A 22,580-nucleotide genomic window follows, 5' to 3' on the forward strand; every position below is an offset into this window, starting at 1 on the left:
TGGATAATTGTGAGGTTATCCATTTTAGTTGCAAGAACAGGAAAACAGATTATTATCTGAATGGTGGCCGATTAGGAAAAGGGGAGGTGCAATGAGACCTGGGTATCATTGTACACCAGTCATTGAAGTTGGGCATGCAGGTACAGCAGGCAGTGTAAAAGGCAAATGATATGTTGACATTCATAGCAAAAGGATTCGAGTATAGGAGCAGGAAGGTTCTACTGCAGTTATTCAAGGCCTTGGTGAGACCGCACCTAGAGTATTGTGTGCAGTTTTGGTCCCCTAATCTGAGGAAAGACATTCTTGCCATAGAGGGAGTACAAAGAAGGTTCACCAGATTGATTTCTGAGATGGCAGGACTTTCATATGAAGAAAGACTGGATCGACTAGGCTTATACTCACTGGAATTTAGAAGATTGAGGGGGGATCTTATTGAAACGTATAAAATTCTAAAGGGATTGGACAGGCTAGATGCAGGAAGATTGTTTCCAATGTTGGGGAAGTCCAGAATGAGGGGTCACAGTTTAAGGATAAAGGGGAAGCCTTTTAGGACCGAGATGAGGAGGAACTTCACACAGAGAGTGGTGAATTTATGGAATTCTCTGCCACAGGAAACATTTGAGGCCGGTTCATTGGCTATATTTAAGAGGAAGTCAGATATGGCCCTTGTGGCTAAAGGGATCAGGGGGTATGGAGAGAAAGCAGGTACAGGGTTCTGAGTTGGATGATCAGCCATGATCATACTGAATGGCGATGCAGGCTTGAAGGGCCGAATGGCCTACTCATGCACCTATTTTCTATGTTTCTATGTAACAGAGTTGTCGTGGTGGGAGATTTTAATTTCCCAAATATCAATTGGCATGTCCCTAGAGCGAGGGGTTTATATGGGGTGGAGTTTTGTCAAGTGTGTTCAGGAAGGTTTCACAATATGTAGATAAGCCTACAAGAGGAGAGGCTGTACTTGATTTGGTATTGGGAAATGAACCTGGTCGGGTGTCAGATCTCTTAGTGGGAGAGCATTTTGGAGATAGTGATCATAATTCTATCTCCTTTACAATACCATTGGAGAGAGGTAGGAACAGACAAGTTAGAAAAGCGTTTAATTGGATTAAAGGGAATTATGAGGCTATCAGGCAGGAAATTGGAGGCTTAAATTGGAAACAAATGTTCTCAGGGAAAAGTACGGAAGAAATGTGGCAGATGCTCAGGAGATTTTTGTGTGGAGTTCTGTATAGGTACATTCCAATGAGACAGGGAAATTATGGTAGGGTACAGGAACTGTGGTGTACAAAGGCTGTAATAAATTTAGTCAAGAAGAAAAGAAAAGCTTACAAAAGGTTCAGAGAGCTAGGTAGGTAGCTAGAAGATTATAAGGCTAATAGGAAATAGCTTAAGAAGAAAATTAGGAGAGCCAGAAGGGGCCATGAAATGGCCTTGGCAGGCAGGATTAAGGAAAACCCCAAGGCATTCTACAAGTATGTGAAAAGCAAGAGGATAAGACATGAAAGAATAGGACCTATCAAGTGTGACAGTGGGAAAGTGCATATGGAACCAGAGGAAATAGCAGAGGTACTTAATGAATATTTTACTTCAGTATTCACTATGAAAAAAGATCTTGGTGATTGTAGTGATGACTTACAGCAGACTGAAAAGCTTGAACATGTAGATATTAAGAAAAAGGATGTGCTTGAACTTTTGGAAAGCATCAAGTTGGATATGCCGCCGGGATCGGATGACATGTACCTCAGACTACTGTGGGGGGCGAGGGAAGAGATTGCTGAGTCTCTGGTAATGATCTTTGCATCATCAATGGGGATGGGAAAGGTTTCAGAGGACTGGAGGGTTGCGGATGTTGTTCCTTTATTCAAGAAAGGGAGTAGAGGTAGCCCAGGAAATCATAGACCAGTGAGTCTTACTTCAGTGGTTGATAAGTTAATGGAGAAGATCCTGAGAGGCAGGATTTATGAACATTTGGAGTGGTATAATATGATTAGGAATAGTCAGCATGGCTTTGTCAAGGGCAGGTCATGCCTTACGAGCCTGATTGAAATTTTGAGGATGTGACTAAATACATTGATGAAGGAAGAGCAGAAGATGTGGTGCATCTGAATTTCAGCAAGGCATTTGGTAAGGTACCCCATGGAAGGCTTATTGAGAAAGTAAGGAGGCATGGGATCCAAAGGGACATTGCTTTGTGGATCCAGAACTGGCTTGCCCACAGAAGACAAAGAGTGGTTGTAGATGGGTCATATTCTGCATGGAGGTCGGTGACCAGTGGTGTGCCTCAGGGATCTGTTCTGGGACCCTTACTCTTTGTGATTTTTATAAATGACCTGCATGAGGAAGTGGAGGGATGGGTTAGTAAGTTTGCTGATGACACAAAGGTTGGAAGTGTTGTGAATAGTGTGAAGGGCTGTCAGAGGTTACAGTGGGACATTGATAGGATGCAAAACTGGTCTGAGAAGTGGCAGATGGAGTTCAACCCAGTTAAGTGTGAAGTTGTTCATTTTGGTAGGTCAAATATGATGGCAGAATATAGTATTAATGGTAAGACTCTTGGCAGTGTGGAGGATCAGAGGAATCTTGGGGTCCGAGTCCATAGGATGCTCAAAGCAGCTGCGCAAGTTGACTCTGTGGTTAAGAGGGCGGACGGTGTATTGGCCTTCATCAATCGTGGAATTGAATGTAGGAACCAAGAGTTAATACTGCAGCTATATAGGACCCTAGTCAGACCCCACTTGGAGTACTGTGCTCATTTCTGGTTGCCTCACTACAGAAAGGATGTGGGAGCCATAGCAAGAGTGCAGAGGAGATTTACAAGGATGTTAACACAAAATACACTGCAGATGCTGTGGTCAAATCAACATGTACAAACAAGCTGGATGAACTCAGCAGGTCAGGCGGCATCCTTTGAAATGAGCAGTCAACGTTTTGGGCCGAGACCCTTTGTCAGGACTGAAGAAGGAGGGGGCAGAGGCCCCATAAAGAAGATTGGAAAACCAATCAGAGGAAAGATCAAGGGGTGGGGGAGGGGAAGCAGGGAGGGGATAGGCAGGAGAGGTGAAGAAGGAATCTAAGGGGAAAGCACTATGGATAGTAGAAGAAGGCAGAGTCATGAGAGACGTGATAGGCTGCTGGAAGAGGAGACAGAGTGAAAGTGGGATGGTAGAAGGGAGAGGGAGGGAATTACCAGAAGTTGGAGAATTCGATGTTCATACCAAGAGGCTGGAGACTACCCAGACGATATATGAGGTGTTAAGCCTCAACCCTTACCATGTCTTCACCATCCCCTCTAGCCTTCTCCTCTCTGAGGCAGAGCATTCTGTGCTTAGCAAGGGCCTCACTTTTGTCCCCCTCCTTCCACATCTCAGTGAGTTCCATGCCCGGCTTGACACTGAACTCTTCTTCCATCGCCTACGTCTCTGAGCCTACTACTTTAACAAGGATTCCCCTCCCCCTACTGATGACCCCTTCTCCTGTCTTCAACTCTCCTCCTCCTCCTGGACACCCCCACTGGGCCTTCTACCTGCACTCGATCATTTCATTTCCAACTGTCGCCGAGACATCAACTGTCTCAACTTCACCACTTCTCTCTCCTGTTCCAACCTCACTCCCTCTTAAAGTACTGCCCTCCGCTCTCTCCACACTAATCCTAACCTCACCATCAAACCCGCAGACAAAGCTGGTGCCGTAGTAGTCTGACGGATGGACCTCTACCTCACTGAGGCCAAACGGCTGCTCTCTGACACCACCTCTTACCCCTGGAACAGGACCCCATCAAAAAACATCAAACCATTGTCTCCTGTACCATTACTGCCCTTACCAACTCTGAAGACCTTCCATCCTCAGCCAAAAAACTCAAAATTCCCACACCCCGCACTGCTCGGTTTTACCTCCTCCCCAAGATTCATAAGTCTGACTGTCCTGGTAGGCCCATAGTTTCGGCCTGCTCCTGCCCCACAGAACTTGTATCTGCCTACCTGGACTCCATTTTGTCACCCATAGTTCAGTCGCTCCTTACCTACATCCGGGATACATCCCATGCCCTCCACCTTTTCAATAGCTTCCAGTTCCCCGGTCCCGACCGCTTCATTTTCACCATGAATGTCCAATCCTTATACACTTCAATTCCCCATCAAGAAGGCCTCAAAGCCCTCCGCTACTTTCTTGACAATAGACCTCACCAGTTCCCCAACACCACCACACTTCTCTGGTTAGCAGAACTGATACTCACACCTAATAACTTCTCTTTGGCTCTTCCCACTTTCTTCAGACCAAGGGTGTAGCTATGGGCACTCCCATGGGCCCCAGCTATGCTTGTCTCTTCATGGGTTATGTGGAAAAGTCTGTGCTCCAAATCTATACTGGTACTGCTCCCCAACTTTTCCTTCGCTACATTGACGACTACATTGGTGCTGCATCCTGCACCCATGCTGAGCTTGTCAATTCATCGACTTTGCCTCTAACTTTCACCCAGCCCTCAAATTCACTTGGTCCATCTTGGACACTTCTTTCCCCTTTATCGATCTCTCGGTCTCCATCTCTGGAGATACATTGTCCACTGACATCTTCTATAAACCCATGGACTCCCATAACTACCTAGATTATACCTCTTCACAACCTGCCAAATGTAAAAATGCTGTTCCCTATTCCCAGTTCCACCGTCTCTGCTGCATCTGCTCCCCGGATGAGGCTTTCCATTCTAGGACCTCCCAAATGTCCTCTTTCTTTTAAGAATTGTGGTTTCCCTTCTGCCGTCATCAATGATGCCCTGACCCGCATCTCCTCCATTTCCCGCACTTCGGCCCTCACCCCATCCTCCCATCACCACAACAGGGACCGTGTTCCCCTTATCCTCACCTACCACCCCACCAGCCTCCGGATTCAGCATATTATCCTCCGCAACTTCCGCCACCTTCAACAGGACCCCACCACTAAGGACATCTTTCCCTCTCTACCCCTGTCTGCTTTTCGTAGGGATCATTCCCTCCGTGACTGCCTGGTCCACACGTCCCTACCCACAGATCTCCCACCTGGTACTTATCCCTGCAAGCATAAGTGCTACACCTGTCCCTACACCTCCTCTCTTACCACCATTCAGGGCCCCAGACAGTCTTTCCAGGTGAGGCAACACTTCACTTGTGAATCTGTTGGGGTAATCTATTGCATCCGGTGCTCCTGGTGTGGCCTCCTTTACATCGGCGAGACCCGATGCAGATTGGGGGACTGCTTTGTCGAGCACCTCCGCTCCATCCACCACTACAGACAGGATCTCCCGGTTGCCACCCACTTCGACTCTGCTTCACATTCCCATTCGGATATGTCCATACACGGCCTCTTCTACTGCCGTAATAAGGCCAAACTCAGGTTGGGGGAGCAACACCTCATATACTGTCTGAGTAGTCTCCAGCCCCTTGGTATGAACATCGAATTCTCCAACTTCTGGTAATTCCCTTCTTCTCCCTTCCCCATCCCACTTTCACTCTGTCTCCTCTTCTAGCTGCCTACCACCTCTCTCATGATTCTGCCTTCTTCTGCTACCCATAGTGCTTTCCCCTTAGATTCCTTCTTCACCTCTCCTGCCTATCCTCTCCCTGCTTCCCCTCCCCCACCCCTTGATCTTTCCTCTGATTGGTTTTCCACCCTCCACCCACCTTCTTTATGGGGCCCCTGCCCCCTCCTTCTTCAGTCCTGACGAAGGGTCTGGGCCCGAAACATTGACTGCTCATTTCAATAGATGTTGCCTGACTTGCTGAGTTCATCCAGCTTCTTTGTACATGTTGATTACAAGGATGTTGCCTGGATTGGGGAGCATACCTTATTAGAATAGGTTGAGTGAACTTAGCCTTTTCTCCTTAGAGTGAGGGAGGATGAGAGGTGTATAAGATGATGAGAGGCATTGATCGTGTGGATAGTTAGAGGCTTTTTCCCAGAACTCAAATGGTTGCTACAAGAGGACACAGGTTTAAGGTGCTGGGGAGTAGGTACAGAGGAGATGTCAGGGTTAAGTTTTTTACTCAGAGGTAGTGAGTGCGTGGAATGGGCTGCCGGCAATAGTGGTGGTGGAAGTGGATATGATAGCGTCTTTTTAGAGACTTTTAGATAGGTACAAGGAGCTTAGTAAAATAGAGGGTTATATGTAAGCCTCGTAATTTCTAAGGTAGGGACATGTTCGGCACAGCTTTGTGGGCCGAAGTGTCTGTATCATGCTGTAATTTTTTTGTATGTTTCTATGTTTCTAAATTACCATCCGTGTTTCTTTCCTGCGTCCACAGAACTGCCTGTCAGACCCTCTAATTGTAGAGTCCCTTATAACTGCTGTGTAAATGTGAGTGTAAATATGAGTGTAAAGTGTTCTTGAGAGTGAGTCTGCAGGTCGCAGAAATTGTTCTGGTTCAAGAGCCTGGTGGTTGGAGGGTAATGAACATGGGGGTGTAGGACCTAAGGCTTCTGTACCTGCTGCCCAATGGTACAGGCAGTAGCAAGAAGAGAGCAAAGCCTGAGCGATGTGAATTTTTGATGATGTGGCAGTGCTTCGTGTAAATGACAGTGTAGGGTCATTAAGTTATATCAGTACACGGTTATTTAATACTGAGGGACACTGGAGCATCTCATAGAGGGTGGTGAGTCTTTTGAATACTTTGCCATGGAGGGTTGTGGAGACTGGATTACTTAAAGAAGAGACAGATGCATTCCTGAAAGATCTGGAAATGGGGGCCATGGGGAATTGACACAGAAGTAGAATTGAGGAGCATTGATCAGTCATGATCTGGAACTGTAGGACAGGCTTGAGGAGCTGAGTGGCCAACTACTCCTTTTTTTGTGTTCTTATGAATAGCATGTGATTAACTCTTATCTGACCTCTCAAATGGCCCAGCAAATTATTCTGTTTTCAGACAGAACTGGGCTGTTTAGTAAGTCTGCCCCTTGTGGGAAGGGATTTCAGACCTGTACACAATATTCCAGGTACAGACTCACCAGGGCCCTATATCATTGCAAAATGACATCTTGGAGGGTTCTTATCTTGTTTAGAAGGATCATGTGCCGTACCTTGTAAAACACCTTCTGAAAATCCAAATAAACAACATCCACTGAAGTCTGTCCTGCCTATTATTTCCTCAAAGAATTGTAATGGATTTGTCAGGCAAGATTTTTCCTTAAGGATACTAAGCTGACTGGGATGGATGTTATATTTTGGGCAGGTTTGATGAATTATTCAGTATTATTCAATAAAGTTAACCCTGGAGTGCTTGTGTAAGTATTATGATGGCGACAGAAACAAGAATTCATAAGATAGAATTTACTGCACAGAAACATGTCATTCTCAATGAGTTGCCTTTCTATCTCTTTCAGGGACAGGATACACTTTGTGCTGTTCTGAAAAGGTATCCAACATAAAGATGCTACAAGTTAGTGCATCCTCACTTTAATTATAGTGGTAAAGTCAGAAATGCTCAGCAGATAAGACGATAAGACCGTAAGATATAGAAATAGAATTAGCCCATTTGGCCCATCAAGTCTGCTCTGCCATTTCATTGTGGCTGATTCAATTTTCCAATCAGCCCCAATATCCTGCCTTTTCTCCAAATCCCTTCATGCCCTGAACAATCAAGAATCTATCAATCTCTGCCTTAAATATACTTAAAGACTTGGTCTTCAAAGCTGCCTGTGGCAAAGAATTCCAGTTTCACCACTTTCTGGCAAAAGAAATCCCTCTTCATCTTGGTTCTAAAAAGACACCCCTCTATTCTGAGCTAGTGTCTTCTGGTCTTAGACTCTCCCACCATAGGAAACAAACTCTCCACATCCACTTTAACAAGGCCTTTTGCTATTTGATATGTTTCAATGCGATCACCCCCATTCTTTTGAATTCTAGTGAATGCAGGGCCCGAGCCATCAAATGCTTTTCATATGACAAGCCATTCAATCCTGGAGTCATTTTCATGAACCTCTTTTGATCTCGCTCCAGTTTCAGCAAATCCTTTCTATGATAAGAGAACCAAAGGCTCTCACAGTATTCCAAGTGAGGCCAAATCAGTGCTTTATAAAGTCTCAAAATCCTATCCTTGCTTTTATATTCTAGTCCTCTTGAAATGAATGCTAATATCACTTTTGACTTCTTCACTACAGAGTCAACCTGCAAATTAACCTATTAAGAAATTTTGCACAATGACTCCCAAGACCCTTTGCGCCTCCTTCTTTTGTATTTTCTCTCCATTTAGAAAATAATCATCCTTTTCATTTCTTCTATCAAAGTGTACAACCATATACTTCCCAACACTATATTCCATCTGCCACATCCTTGCTCATTTTCCTAATCTGTCTAAGTCCTTCTGCAGCCTCTCTACTTCCTCAAAACCTCCTGCTCCTCCACCTATCTTCATATCATCTGCAAAGCTTGGACCAAAGTTATCAACTCCATCATCCAAATCATTGACACATTACACAGAAAGAATCTGTCCCAACACAGTGCCCTGTGGAACACCACAGGTCACCAGCAGCCAACCAGTACACAACATAAACCAATTTTCCTTGACTATTCTGCTAGTTATTTCTTCAAAGAATTCCAAAAGATTGTCAGGCAAGATTTTCCCTTAAGGAAACCATGGTGACAGCCTATTTTATCATAAGCATTCAAGTACCCTGAGATCTCATCATTAATAATCAACAACATACTTCCAAACACTGAGGTCTGACTAACTAGCCTATAGTTTCCTTTCTTCTGCCTCTCTCCCTTCTTGAAGAATGGAATGACATATGCAAGTTTGCAGTCTTCCAGAACCATTCCAGAATCTAAGTGATTCTTCAAAAGATCATTATTGATTCCCCCACAATCTCTTCAGCCACCTCTTTCCAAACTCTGGAATTTACACTGTTTAGTGTAAGTGACTTACCTACCTATAGACCTTTCAGTTTCTGAAAAATTTCCCGAGTATTGATAACTTCACACACCTCATGACCTCTGACACCTGGAACTTCCACCAAACTGTTCGTCTTCCACTGTGAATATTGATGCAAAATACATATTCAATTCTTCCACCATTTCCTTGTCCCCAATTACAACCTCTCCAGCATCATTTCTCATGGTCCAAGATCTACTCTTGTTTCTATTTTACACTTTATGTATCTGAAGAAACTTTTTGGTATCTTCTTAAATATTATTGGCTAGCTTACTTTCATATTCCATCTTTTCCTTAATTACTTTTGTAGTTGCCTTCTGTTCATTCTTAAGATCTTCCCAACCCTCGAACTTCCCATTAAATTTTACTCTATGATGTGCCCTCTCTTTGGCTTTTATGTTGGCTTTGACTTCTGTTGTTTGTATTGGTTGTCGTCTTGCTTTGAATATATGTCTTCCTATTTGGGATGTATATATCCTGTGCCTTCCAAATTTCTTCCAGAAATTACAGCCATTTCTGCTCTGCCATAATCCCTGCTTGTGTTCCTTTTCAATCAATTCTGGCCAACTTCTTTCTCATGTCACTGAATTTCCAGAGGACCATAAGACATTGGAGCAGAATTAGGCCACTTAGCCCATAGGGTCTGCTCTGCCATTCAATCATGACCGATCCTTTTTTTCCCCCTTCTCAGCACCACACCCTGGCCTTCTTCCTGTAATCTTGTTGCTGTGTCCAATCAAGAACCTATCAAGCTTTGCCTTAAATACATCCAACAACCTGGTCTCCACAGCTGCATGTGGTAATAAACTTCACAAATTCAGTGCCTTCTGGCTAAAGAAATTTCACTGCATCTCTGTTTTAAATGGAGGCCCCTCTATCCTGAGGCTGTGCCCTCTTCTCCTGGACTCTCCCACCATGAGAAAAATCCTTTCCACATCTACTCTGTCCAGGCCTTTTAAAATTCAAAAGGTTTCAATGATATCCCACCTCATCCTTCTGAATTCCAGCAAGTACAGACCCAGAGCAATTAAACATTACTTGTATGATAAGCTTTTCATTCCTGGAATCATCCTTGTGAACCTTCTCTTAACCCTCTCCAATACCAGCACATCTTTTCTCAGATGGGGAGTCCAGAGCTATTCACAATACTCAAGGTGAGGCCTCACCAGTGCATAAAATGCCTCAGCATCACATCCCTGCTCTTGTATTCCAGATCTCTTGAAATGAATCCTAGCATTGCATTTGCCTTCCTCACCACCGACTGTACCTACAAGTTTACTCCTGGGGTGATTTGCACAAGGACTCTCAAATCCCTTTGCATCTCAGATGTTTTGGATTTCCTCCCTGTTTAGAAAATAATCTACACATTTATTTATTCTATCAAAGTGCATTACCATGCATTTTCAAACATTACATTTCATTTGCCACTTTCTTGCCCATTGTCCTAACCTGTTTAAGTCTTTCTGCAGCCTATCTGTTTCTTCAACACTACCCACGTCTCTACCAATCTTCATATCATCTGCAAACTTATCAACAAAGTCGTCTATTCCATCATCTAAATCATTGATATACAATATAAAAAGAAGTGGTCCTGATGCACCATCAATAACTCTCTGAGACCTGAGGCGAGATATCAGCTTTTATTGACTGGAAGAAAGAACAAGCAGCAATTGACCACCATGCTACATCCTGGAGACTGAGAGGCAGGGCTCAGGCCCCAATCGCCTTTATACCGGGGTCTGTGGGAAGAGCCACTGTCAGTGGGAGGAGCCACAGGAGCAGTCAGCAGGGGCGGGGGGCGTGTCCAGACAGGTATATGTAGTTCACCACAGGTCCCAACACCGACCCCTGCGGAACACCACAGGTCACTGACAGCCAACAAGAAAAGGATCCTTTTATTCCCACTCTCAGCCTCCTACCAATAAGCCAATGTTCTAAACATGTTAGTAACTTTCCTGTAATACCATGGGCTCTTAACTTGGTAAGTAGCCTCACATATGGCACCTTGTCAAAGGCCTTCTGAAAGTCCAAATATACATCTACTGCATCCCCTTTATCTATCCTACTTTCCCTTAAAGAAACTTTGCTGACTTTGTCCTAACTTCTCCTGGGTCACCAGGTGCTACATAACTAATCCTTAACAATTGATTCCAACATCTCTCCAAACACTGAGGTCAGGCTAACTGGTCTATAATTTCCTTTCTGCTGTCTTCATCCTTTCTTAAAGAGTGGAGTAATATTTGCAATTTTCCAGTCATCTGGCACCATGCCAGAGTCCATGGTTTATGAAAGATCATTACTAATGTCGCTATCTCTTTCAGAACCCTAGGGTGCAGGTCATCTGACCCAGGTGAAAGCAGTTTAAATCATCCCCAACGGCTTTAGCAAACCTACCCACAAGAATCAGAATCAGGTTTATCACTGGCACTGAGCCTGGTTCCATGGTGCAGAAGAGAGAGAAGATGATGAGGACTGCGGTAGTCATAGTGTATCCCATAGTGAGGGGAACAGACAGGAGGTTCTGTCACCCTGATAGAGATACCCACATGGTGTGTTGCCTCCCAGGTTCCAGTGTACAGGATGTCTCGGATTGGGTGCAGAGTATTCTGAACAGAGAGGGTGTACAGTCAGAGTCTTGGGACATGTTGATACCAATGACAGAGGTAGAAAAAGGGAGGAGGTCCTGGAGAGAGAATTCAGGGAGTTGGGTAGGAAGCTGAAAAGCAGGACCTCCAGGATTTGTAATCTCAGGATTGCTGCCCTGTGCCACATGCTAATGAGCCCAAGAATAGCATAATCAGGCATATTTATGTGTGGCTGAGAGACTGGTGTAGGGGGCAGGGCTTCGGGTTCCTGGATCATTGGGGCCTTTTCTGGGGTAGGTACGACCTGTACAAAAGGGTCAGGATACACCTAAACCCAAAGGGGTCCAATATCCTAGCAGGCATGTTTAATAGAGCTGTTAGGGCAGGCATGGGCAAACTACGGCCCACGGGCCATATGCGGTCCGTTAAGCTTTTTAATCCGGCCCGCAGAACTTGATGAAATTATATTAATAAACCTTGTTAACGTTTTTTTCCCCACAATTCTGGCGTTTTCCCAACAGATGACGCACTCTATATACATTGATCTTTGTTGAGGTGCAGCGTATTACTCCACATTTGCGCTTTACTCTTTGTTCGGCTCAACCTATTTGTGTGAACAGGCATTCAGTGTCATGAACATCAACAAAGCCAGCCACAGATCCAAGTTAACTGACCAACACCTCAGATCCATCCTGAGAATCGCCACAACAAAACTAAATCCAGACTTTGATGCGCTGGCTAAAAAGGGAGACCAACAACACTGTTCCCACTGAAATTAAAAATAAGTTTCTTCGTTGTGTTATGTAAAAAATGCATTTGAAATTATTTTTTTCAATAAGCCTTACATGTTACATGTCATTTCTGTTAAGTGATGAACATGAGTAGTGCGCAGGTGCACGTACGTTCTCAAAATAAAAAATGCGCTCCAGATCAAATAACGCGATCCCCATACTGGCGCGCTCTCACTGTTCTGTCATTGTGCGGGTCGTTGTTGAGTTTTGGCACAGGGGACAATTGAATAAGAAGGAGCAGGGCGAGTAGACCTGCATCTCCTACCGTTTTTGAAATAAAGACAGTCAGGAGGAGAGTGATGATGATAATATCTTGAAGGATAACAGAATTTTCAGTGCTTTAAAATAATAACTGTTACTATTTAAAAAAAGCTGTATTTTATTCATTTAATTTTCAGTGTTTTATAAGTCATTTCAATAAATAGCTAAATACCATGGGACTTCAAAGACAGATATTTTGTTGTAATGCATTTGTTCATTTTCAATTGAAATTAAAGCACATGTTTTCTACATATCCCATGATATTTTATTTTCTCTTATGAGGTGTATTACCAAAACACTCCGTCCATCTGCTCCTGGTCCAGTCCCCCTGTCAAATTTTAGAACCCTTTGTGTCCTACAAGTCAAAAAGTTTGCCCACCCCTGTGTTAGGGAGAGTTTAAACTAATTTGGCAGGGGGATGGGAACTGGAGTGATAGGGCTGAGGAAGGGGAAGACAGAACTAAATCAAAGATAGCATGCAACAGATATGGTAGAAAGACCATGCAGGGGATGAGACATAATCACAGCCAGTGAGCTATAGGGCAATAGAGACATGATCCAGTTAAAACAGAAATCAACAAATACTGGACTGAAAGTGTTATACTTAAATGCATGCAGCATAAGAAATAAAATGGATAATCTTGAAATTCAGCTACAGATTGGCAAGTATGATGTTGTGGTCATCTCTGATATTTGGCTAAAGGATGGCTGCAATTGGGAGCTGAACGTCCAAGGATATATGGTTTATCAGAAAGATAGGAGAGTAGGCAGAGGGGGTGGTGTGGCCCTGTATATAAGAAATAATAATAAATCATTAGAAAGGGGTGACATAGGATCAGAAGGTGTAGAGTCTCTATGGGTTGAGTTAAGAAATGACAAGAGTAAAAGGACCCTAATGGCATTGTATATAGGCCTCCAAACAGCAGTTGGAATGTGAATTACAAATTACAGCAGGAGATAGAAAAGCTGTGTCAGAAGGGTAATGTCATGATAATCGTTGGGGATTTTAAAAGGGAAGTGGATTGGGAAAACTAGGTCAGTACTGGACCTCAAGAGAGAGAATTTGCAGACTGTCTAAGGGATGGCTGTTTAGAACAGCTTGTTGTTTAGCCCACTAGGGGTCCAGCTGTGCTGGATTGGTTGTTGTGCAATGATCCAGAGGTGGTAAGAGAGCTTAAGGTTAAGGAACCCTTAGGGAAGAGAGATCACAATATGATCGAGTTCGCTTTGAAATTTGAGAAGGAGGAACTAAATTCCAATGTGTCGGTATTTCAGTAAAATAAAGGAAATTACAATGGCGTGAGAGGGGAACTGGCCAAAGTTGACTGCAAAGGGACACTAGCAGGAAGGACAGCATGGCAGCAATGGTTGGAATTTCTTCAAAAAATGAGGGAAGTGCAAGACAGATATATTCCAAATAAAAAGAGAAGTTTTCGAATGCAAGAAGGACACTACTGTGGCTGAGAAGTGAAGTCAGAGCCAAAGTAAAAGCAAAAGAGAGGGCATACAAGGATCAAAGGTAGTAAAAAGATAGAAGTTTGGGAAGCTTTTAAAAACTTGCAGAAGGAAACTAAGAAGGTCATTAGGAAGGAAAAGATTAATTATGAAAGGAAGCTGGTGACTAACATCAAAGAAGATATGAGAAGTTTTTAAGCATATAAAGGGTTGAGGGTAGATACAGGACCAATAGAAAATGACACTGGAGATATTGTAATGAGAGACGCAGAGATAGCAGAGAAACTGAATGTGTATTTTGCATCAGTCTTCACAGTGGAAGACATCTGCACTATACCAGACATTCAAGTCTATCAGGGAAGTGAAGTAGGTGCAGTGAAAGTTACGACTGAAAAGGTGCTCAGGGGGCTTAATGGTCTGAGGGTGGATAAATCTCCTAGACCTGATGGAATGCACCCCTGGGTTCTGAAGGAAGTAGCTGGAGAGATTGTGGTATTAACAATGATCTTTCAAGAATCGACAGATTCTGGCATTGTACCAGATGACTGTAAAATTGCAAATGTTATTCCGTTATATAAGAAGGGTGTAAGGCAGCCGTCTTAAACTATAGATCTGTTAGCCTGACATCAGTGGTTGGGAAGTTGTTGGAAGCCAACAACCTGTCTCTGAATGTGAACAAAACAAAAGAGATGGTTGTTGACTTCAGGAGGGCACGGAGCAACCACTCCCCGCTGAACATCGACGGCTCCTCGGTAGAGATCGTTAAGAGCACCAAATTTCTTGGTATTCACCTGGTGGAGAATCTCACCTGGTCCCTCAACACCAGCTCCATAGCAAAGAAAGCCCAGCAGCGTCTCTACCTTCTGCAAAGGCTGAGGAAACTCCATCTCCCACCCCCCATCCTCATTACATTCTACAGAGGTTGTATTGAGAGCATCCTGAACAGCTGCATCACTGCCTGGCTCGGAAATTGCACCATTTCAGATCGCAAGATCCTGCGGTGGATAGTGAGGTCAGCTGAGAAGATCATTGGGGTCTCTCTTCCCACCATTACGGACATTTACACTACATGCTGCATCCACAAGGCAAACAGCATTATGAAGGACCCCACGCACCCCTCATACAAACTCTTCTCCCTCCTGTCATCTGGGAAAAGGCACCAGAGTATTCAGGCTCTCATGACCAGACTATGTAACAGTTTCTTCCCCCAAGCCATCAGACTCCTCAAGACCCAGAGTCTGGACTGACACCAACTTACTGCCCTCTACCGTGCCTATTTATTATTTATTAATAAATAATTAATAATTAATGCCCTCTACTGTGCCTGTTTATTATTTATTTTAATGCCTGCACTGTTTTGTGCACTTTATGCAGTCCTGGGTAGTCTGTACATAGTCTAGTGTAGCTTTTTTTGTGTTGTTTTCAGGTAGTTCAGTGTAGTTTTTGTACTGTTTCATATAGCAGCATGGTCCTGAAAAACATTGTTATGGTCGAAATGACAATAAAAAGTCTTGACTTGACTTGACTTGAATCAGTTGTTAGGGATGAGATTCCAGATTCTGGAGGCACATGACAAGACAGGCCAAAATCAGCATGGTTTCCTGAAAGGAAAATCCTGCCCGACTAATCCACTGCAATGTTTTGAGGAAATTACAAGCAGGGTAGACAAAGGAGATGCAATAGATGTGGTGTACTTGGATTTTCAGAAGGCCTTTGACAAGGTGCCACACATTTCAGCTTAGCAAGACCCATGGAATTACGGGGAAGTTACTAGCGTGTATGGAGCATTGGCTGATGGGCAGAAAACAGAGAATGGGAATAAAGGATCCTATTCTGCCTGGTTGTTGGTTACCAATGGAATTCCACAGGGGTCAGTGTTGGGACCGCTGCTTTTTATGATGTATGTCAATGATTTCGACTATGGGATTAATGGATTTGTGGCTAAATTTGCCAATGATACAAAGATAGGTGGAGGAGTGGGTAGTGTTGAGGAAACAGAGAGCCTGCAGAGAGATAATTTAGGGGAATGGGCAAAGAAGTGGCAAATGAAATACAATGTTGGAAAGTGTATGGTCATGCACTTTGATGGAAGAAATAAATGAGCAGACTATTATTTAGATGGGGAGAGAATTCAAGATGCAGAGCTGCAAAGAAACCTGAGAGCTGCAAAGGAACCTGAGAGCCCTTGTGCAGGTTGAGTCATTGGTGAAGAAGGCAAATGCAATGTTGGCATTCATTTCTAGAGGTATAGAATATAAGAACAGGGATGTGATGTTGAGGCTGTATAGGGCACTCATGAGACCACACTTGGAGTATTGGGTGCAGTTTTGGACTCCTTATTTTAGAAAGAATATACTGACATTTGTCACGGGTAAACCTAGTTTGAAACGGGGTCCAGAATAGACCATATGAACTGCGCTGCTATTAAGAGAGAGAGAGTGAGGGAGGCATCCAGTGCAGAAAGAGAGAGAGACAGAAACTGCTCGAAAGATTGATATTATGGTTTCTCTGCAGCATGTTTACCTTTCCCCGAGGTCACTTGCCTATATATTAAAGTTCCTGCAGAAAAAAGAGGGCTGAGCAGGTTGATAGGCAGCTGGTGTCCAACATGTGGGGATGAAATCCAGGTCCGCTGTTACACGGAGAAACATACCACGAGACACACAGGTTCGGACACTGAACGAGCTTTGTTGCACGCACAAGAAGGTGGGGTTTTGGAGGATCGATTCGGGGAAATCGATCAGTGGCTCACAGTGTGAGAAGGTGTGACCAGTGGGGAGTTATTTTTCTGTTCATCCTTGCCTGGGTGAACGGTCGTACGTATCATGGTCATAGTCAGTGACCACAACAGGACCTCGGAGGACAACGGGAAGATCAACGGCACCAGCTCACCTCTTACCCCTCTCTTTCTCCAACACTACCCAACTACATACCACAAACTGAACTGAACTCTCTTTATCACATCGTAAGACTGTACCCATTTACCCCTAGATTTGAAAGAGCCTAGTTTTGTTCATTGCTAACCTGTTTGATATATTTGCATTTATATTACTGTATTGCTTAGTTATTAATAAACACTATGTTATTAATAAACACTATTACTATAAACTGCCAAATCGTACAATTAACTGGGTCAAAACAAAGCCCTGCTTGGGCCATATAATCACTACCCAGAAGATGTTCCTGCTCCCTGGGTAATTCCACCAACGCTATTGAACGTTCCAATGCTATATCTCCTATTCTAACTTCCAATGGTACTCTCACATGTCCCACTTGTGAAAGTCCTGTGAATCCACTTAAGATAATTCTCCCAATTTATGTTATTTACATTAGTGGTGTTGACGCTTGTTTGGGATCCTCCAGTGTCCCATAAAAAAATAACAGCATGGCCTGTTGTAATGGGGAACTTCAATATACAAGAGAATTGGGGAAATCAGGTTGGATTTGGATTACTAGAGAGGGAAATTGTTGAATGCCTATGCGGTGGGTTTTTAGAGCAGCTTGTGCTCGTCTACTCGAGGAAAGGCTGTATTATATTAGGTGTTGTGTAATGATCAGAATCTTATTAGGGAGCTTAAGGGAAAGGAGCCTAAGGAGGCAGTGATCATAATATGATTGAATTCATACTGCAATTTGAGAGGGAGAAGCTGTGGTAAACCATGTAGATCTGTCTGGACACGCCCGGACACATCCCTCATCTGACTGCTCCTGTGGCTCCTCCCACAGACCCCTGAATAAAGGCAATTGTGTCACTGCTCCTCCCAATGTCCAAGACAGACATACAGTATGGATGTGGATCCATTTTACTGTTAATAAAAGCCTTTCAGTATTTACTCTACTTCCAGTCTTTTGGAGTAATTGATAGTCCATCAATTTTATTAACAGTAATTTTAAGGCATGGAGCCCGTCCTGAAACCCGACAAGTTAGAGCTCGACCTGCAAACACCTGAGGCCGGAAACGCTTTCGAACTCTGGCTAGCCTGCTTCAAATCATACCTGGAGGAGATTGAAGTGACCAAGTTCATCGTGAAGCGCAGAGTTCTCCTCTCCAAGGTCAGTCCACGGGTCTACTCGATGATTAGAGACCAGCCGAGTTACGATGGCGCGATGAGCGTCCTCAGAAGACAATAGCTGCGGCCCGTAAATACCATCTATGCATGACATCACTTAGCAACGTGGCAGTAGCGGCCTGGAGAGTCGAACACTGAGTTTGTCTGGGCCCTACTGATACTTGTGCAGGCCAGCGATTGCTGGGGGCTTTTGGCTGAACAGCACGCGGAGCTTCTAGTAAGAGATGCCTTCGTCACGGGGACCAGGTCAGTGTATGTACGCCAGCGGCTGCTGGAACACACCAATATTACCTTATGTTCGGCGATTGAGCTGGCCGATACACTGGAGGCCGCTCTGCACAACTCTGACACTCTCCAGGCACGTGATCTCCCGACGGCCTCGTGGATGCCACAGACCCCGCAATCCACCAGCGACTCGACCATGGCTGATGCCAGTTGCGAGTCCGCGAAGTTTTACTTCTGCGGACTCGAGAAGCACCCCCAGAAATGCTGCCTGGCCTGAGAAGCTACCTGCTCCAGCTGCAGGAAGAAGGGCCACTTTGCCCTCATGTACAGGCCTGAGAAGCTCAATGAGCCCTCCGATGCCCTATCCCAGGGAATGTGTGCCAGCGCGCAGATCGACCGGCTATACGCCCTACATGCAGATCTTTGCCACCTGGGGGTCACCCGACTTTTCCACTTCATGAAAGCCTGGAACCTGCCTTACTCCCTTGAGGAGATCAGGACAATGACCAGGGACTGCCAAGTCTGCACAGAGTGCAAACCGCACTTCTACCGACCCGAAAAGGCACAACTATTCAAGGCCACCCACCCCTTTGAGCAACTGAGTGTTGACTTTAAGGGCCCCCTTCCCTCCACCGACCACAATGTGTACTTTCTTAATGTAATCGATGAGTACTTGTGGTTCCCCTTCGCCATTCCCTGCCCCGATACCACTACCATGTCAATCATAAAAGCCCTGTACAAGCTTTTCACTCTGCTCAGATACCCATGCTATATCCACAGTGACAGAGGGTCCTTGTTTATGAGCGACGAGCTGCGCCAATACCTGCTGACTAGGGGTATTGCAACTAGTAGGACCACGAGCTATAATCCCCGGGGGAATGGACAGGTAGAGAGGGAGAATGCCATGGTATGGAAGGCCACACTCTTAGCCCTTAGGTCAAAGGGAATGCTGGTCTCTCGCTGGCAGGAGGTCCTTCCTGAGGCACTCCACTCCATCTGCTCCCTGTTATGCACGTCCACCAATGCCACCCCTCATGAGTGACTCTTCTCTTTCCCCAGGAAGTCGACCACCAGGACCACCCTACCGGCTTGGCTGACGATTTAACCATGAGGCCAGTTTTCTGTTCTGGGTGTCAGATATGGGATGTCCAGGAGATTTCCAGCCTCCCTGGTGGCCACATCTGCACGAGGTGCATCGAGCTGAAGCCCCTTAGAGACTGAGTTAGGGAACTGGAGCTGCAGCTTGATGACCTTCGGCTTGTTAGGAAGAGCGAGGAGGTGATAGACAAGAGAAACAGGCAGGTAGTCACCCTGGGGCCACAGGAGACAGATAAGTGGGTGACTGTCAGGAGAGGGAAGGGAGGGCATCAGGTAGTGGAGAGCACCCCTGTGGCTGTCCCCTTTGATATTAAGTACTCCATTTTGAATGCTGTTGTGGGGGGAGTGGCCTACCTGGGGGAAGCAATAGAGGCCATGCCTCTTGCACTGATTTTGGCCCTGGTAGGGAATTGAAGAGGAGGCAGCAGTAATAGGGGACTTTATAGTTAGGGGGACAGATAGGCGATTCTGCGGATGTGAAAAGGAAACACAGATAGTAGTTTGCCTCCCAGGTGCCAGGGTTCATGAAGTTTCTGAGCGTGTCCTCAATTTTCTGAAATAGGAGGTTGAGCAGTCAGACATTGTGGTACATGTCATTCTAAAAATGACATGGGTAGAAAAAGGGTGGAGATCCTGAAAGTGGCATACAGGAGTTTGGCAGGAAACTGAGAAGCAGGACCTCAAAGGTAGTAATCTTGGGATGCTGATTTTGCCACGTGACAGTGAGGTTAGGAATACAATGAGGTGGAGGATAAATGCATGGCTGAGGGATTAGAGCAGGGGGCAGGGAATCAGATTTCTGAATCATTGGCACCTTTTCTGGGGCAGGAGTGACCTGTACAAAAAGAACAGGTTACACTTGAATCCGAGGGGTCCAATATCCTGGCGGGGAGGTTTGCTTATGCTATTGTGGAGGGTTTAAGCTAGATTTTCAGGGGGGTGGGAACTGACATGAAGAGACAGAGGATGGAGTGGTTGGAGCACAAGTAGAGACAGCTTGTGGGGAGTTTGTGAGGAAGGATAGGCAGATGTTGGAGCAAAGACGCCCTCAGCCTGATGGTTTGTGATGTGTCTATTTTAATGCAAGGACTATCATAAACAAGGTGGATGAACTTAGAGCATGAATCAATACGTGAAACTGTGACGTTGTGGCCATTTGAGTTGTGGCCACTGATTTGAGTGTACTCTGTATTACATTGACTGTTCTATTTATTATAAATTATTATAAATTACTATGATTGCACATCGCACATTTAGATGGAGACGTAATGTAAACATTTTTACCCCTCATGTATGTGAAGGATGTAAGAAATAAAATCAGTTCAATTCAATTACAGAGTCTGGGATGTCTCAGAAGCAGGAATGATTGCTGAGTGTGCCAGGCTTTATATATTTCAAAACGAACAGTGAGGTGGAGGCATGGCATTGCTAATTAGGGGTAGTGTCATGGCTGCAGAAAAGGAGGAATTCATGGAGGGATGTTCTACTGAGTCAGTGTGGGTGGAGGTCAGAAACAAGGAAGGGACAATAACTTTAATGGGTGTTTTTATAGACCCCCCCCCCCAGAAATAACGGGGATGTTGAGGAGCAGATAGGGAGGCAGATTCTGATACAGTGTGATAATTAGGTTTGTTGTGGTGAGAGATTTTAACTTCCCTAATATTGGTTGGCATCTCCTTAGTGCAAGGGGTTTAAATGTGATGGAGTTTGTTAGGTGTGTTTGGGAAGGTTTCCTTACACAATAAGTACAGAAGCCAACTAGAGGAGAGGCTGTACTTGATCTGGTATTGGGAAATGAACATGGCTAGGTATCAGATCTCTGGGTGGGAGAGCATTGTGGAGGTAGTGACCACAACTCTGTCTCCTTCACCATAGCACTGGAGAGGGATTGGAGCAGACAATTTGGAAAACATTTAATTAGGGTAGGTGGGAATATGATGCTATTAAGCAGGAATTTGGGAGCATAAATTAGGAGCCGATTTTCCCAAAGGAATGCACAGCAGAAACATGGCAAATGTGTAAGGAAGATTTGCATGGAGTTCTGCATAGTTATGTCAGAATCAGAATCTGGTTTATTATCACTGACACATGATGTGAAATTTGTTAACTTGGCAGCAGCAGTTCAATGCAATACATAATCTAGCAGAGAGAGAAAACAAAATAATAAATAAAAATAACACAATAAATAAACAAGTAAATCAATTACGTATATTGAATAGATTATTAAAAGATGTGCAAAAACAGAAATACTGTATATTAAAAAAGTGAGGAGGTAACCAAAGTTTTTTTTTGTAACTTATTTTTTTATAATGAAGTTCATCAAACAAACATTTCCATAAGATGTATTTCAGACATTGTACATATATATCATATAATCATATATATCACAAATCTCTACGAAGTATTTATCTGGGGTATACACTTATAGAAAAGAGTGGAAAGAAAAAAACAAGCAGAAGTAAAGAACTATGTACAAGTAGGGAGTGATCTTTTTTTTTACAACAGATTCATTGTTTTGTGAGAATAAAATCAGGCCTATGAGGCATTATGTAGTTAAACCATTTTTCCCGGTATGAATTAAATTGTTCCGGCTTATGATTAACAGAAGCTGTTATCTTCTCCATTTAGTAAATGTCCATTGTAATTTCCATCCATGTATTTAAAGTTGGGCTCTCCTGTGATAACCATTTCCTAGTAAGACTCTTTTTACCAGCCACCAACAGTATATTCATTAAATATTTATCTCTTTTCAACTATTCTTGAAGTATATATCCAATATATATAGTCTTACTCTCCAAGGGTATTTCACATTTAAAGATGTCTTGTAGGGCATTGTGTATCCCCCTCCAATAGTTTTTGATAACAGGGCAGTCCCAAAAATATAATAATGATTTGCATTTTGATTTCCACAATTTCTCCAGCAAACAGAGGTTACTATCATAATGGGATTTCTGAGAGGGTGTAATAAAATATCTTATCAGGTTTTTCTATCCAAATTCCCTCCATTTCTGTGAACTGCTACACTTCCATTGATACCTCCATATTATTGTCCATTCTTCCTCAGATATAATTATTCCTCCTTCCTTCTCCCATTTTGATTCAATGTATGAAGTCGAATGTGTTTTAAGATTTGACAACCCCTTATACAAGCTTGAAATGATTCTACTACCGTTATCTGAATTATATGCTTTTCTA

This window comes from Hypanus sabinus, chromosome 4, assembly GCF_030144855.1.
Source record: "Hypanus sabinus isolate sHypSab1 chromosome 4, sHypSab1.hap1, whole genome shotgun sequence".
Classification (NCBI taxonomy): domain Eukaryota; kingdom Metazoa; phylum Chordata; class Chondrichthyes; order Myliobatiformes; family Dasyatidae; genus Hypanus; species Hypanus sabinus.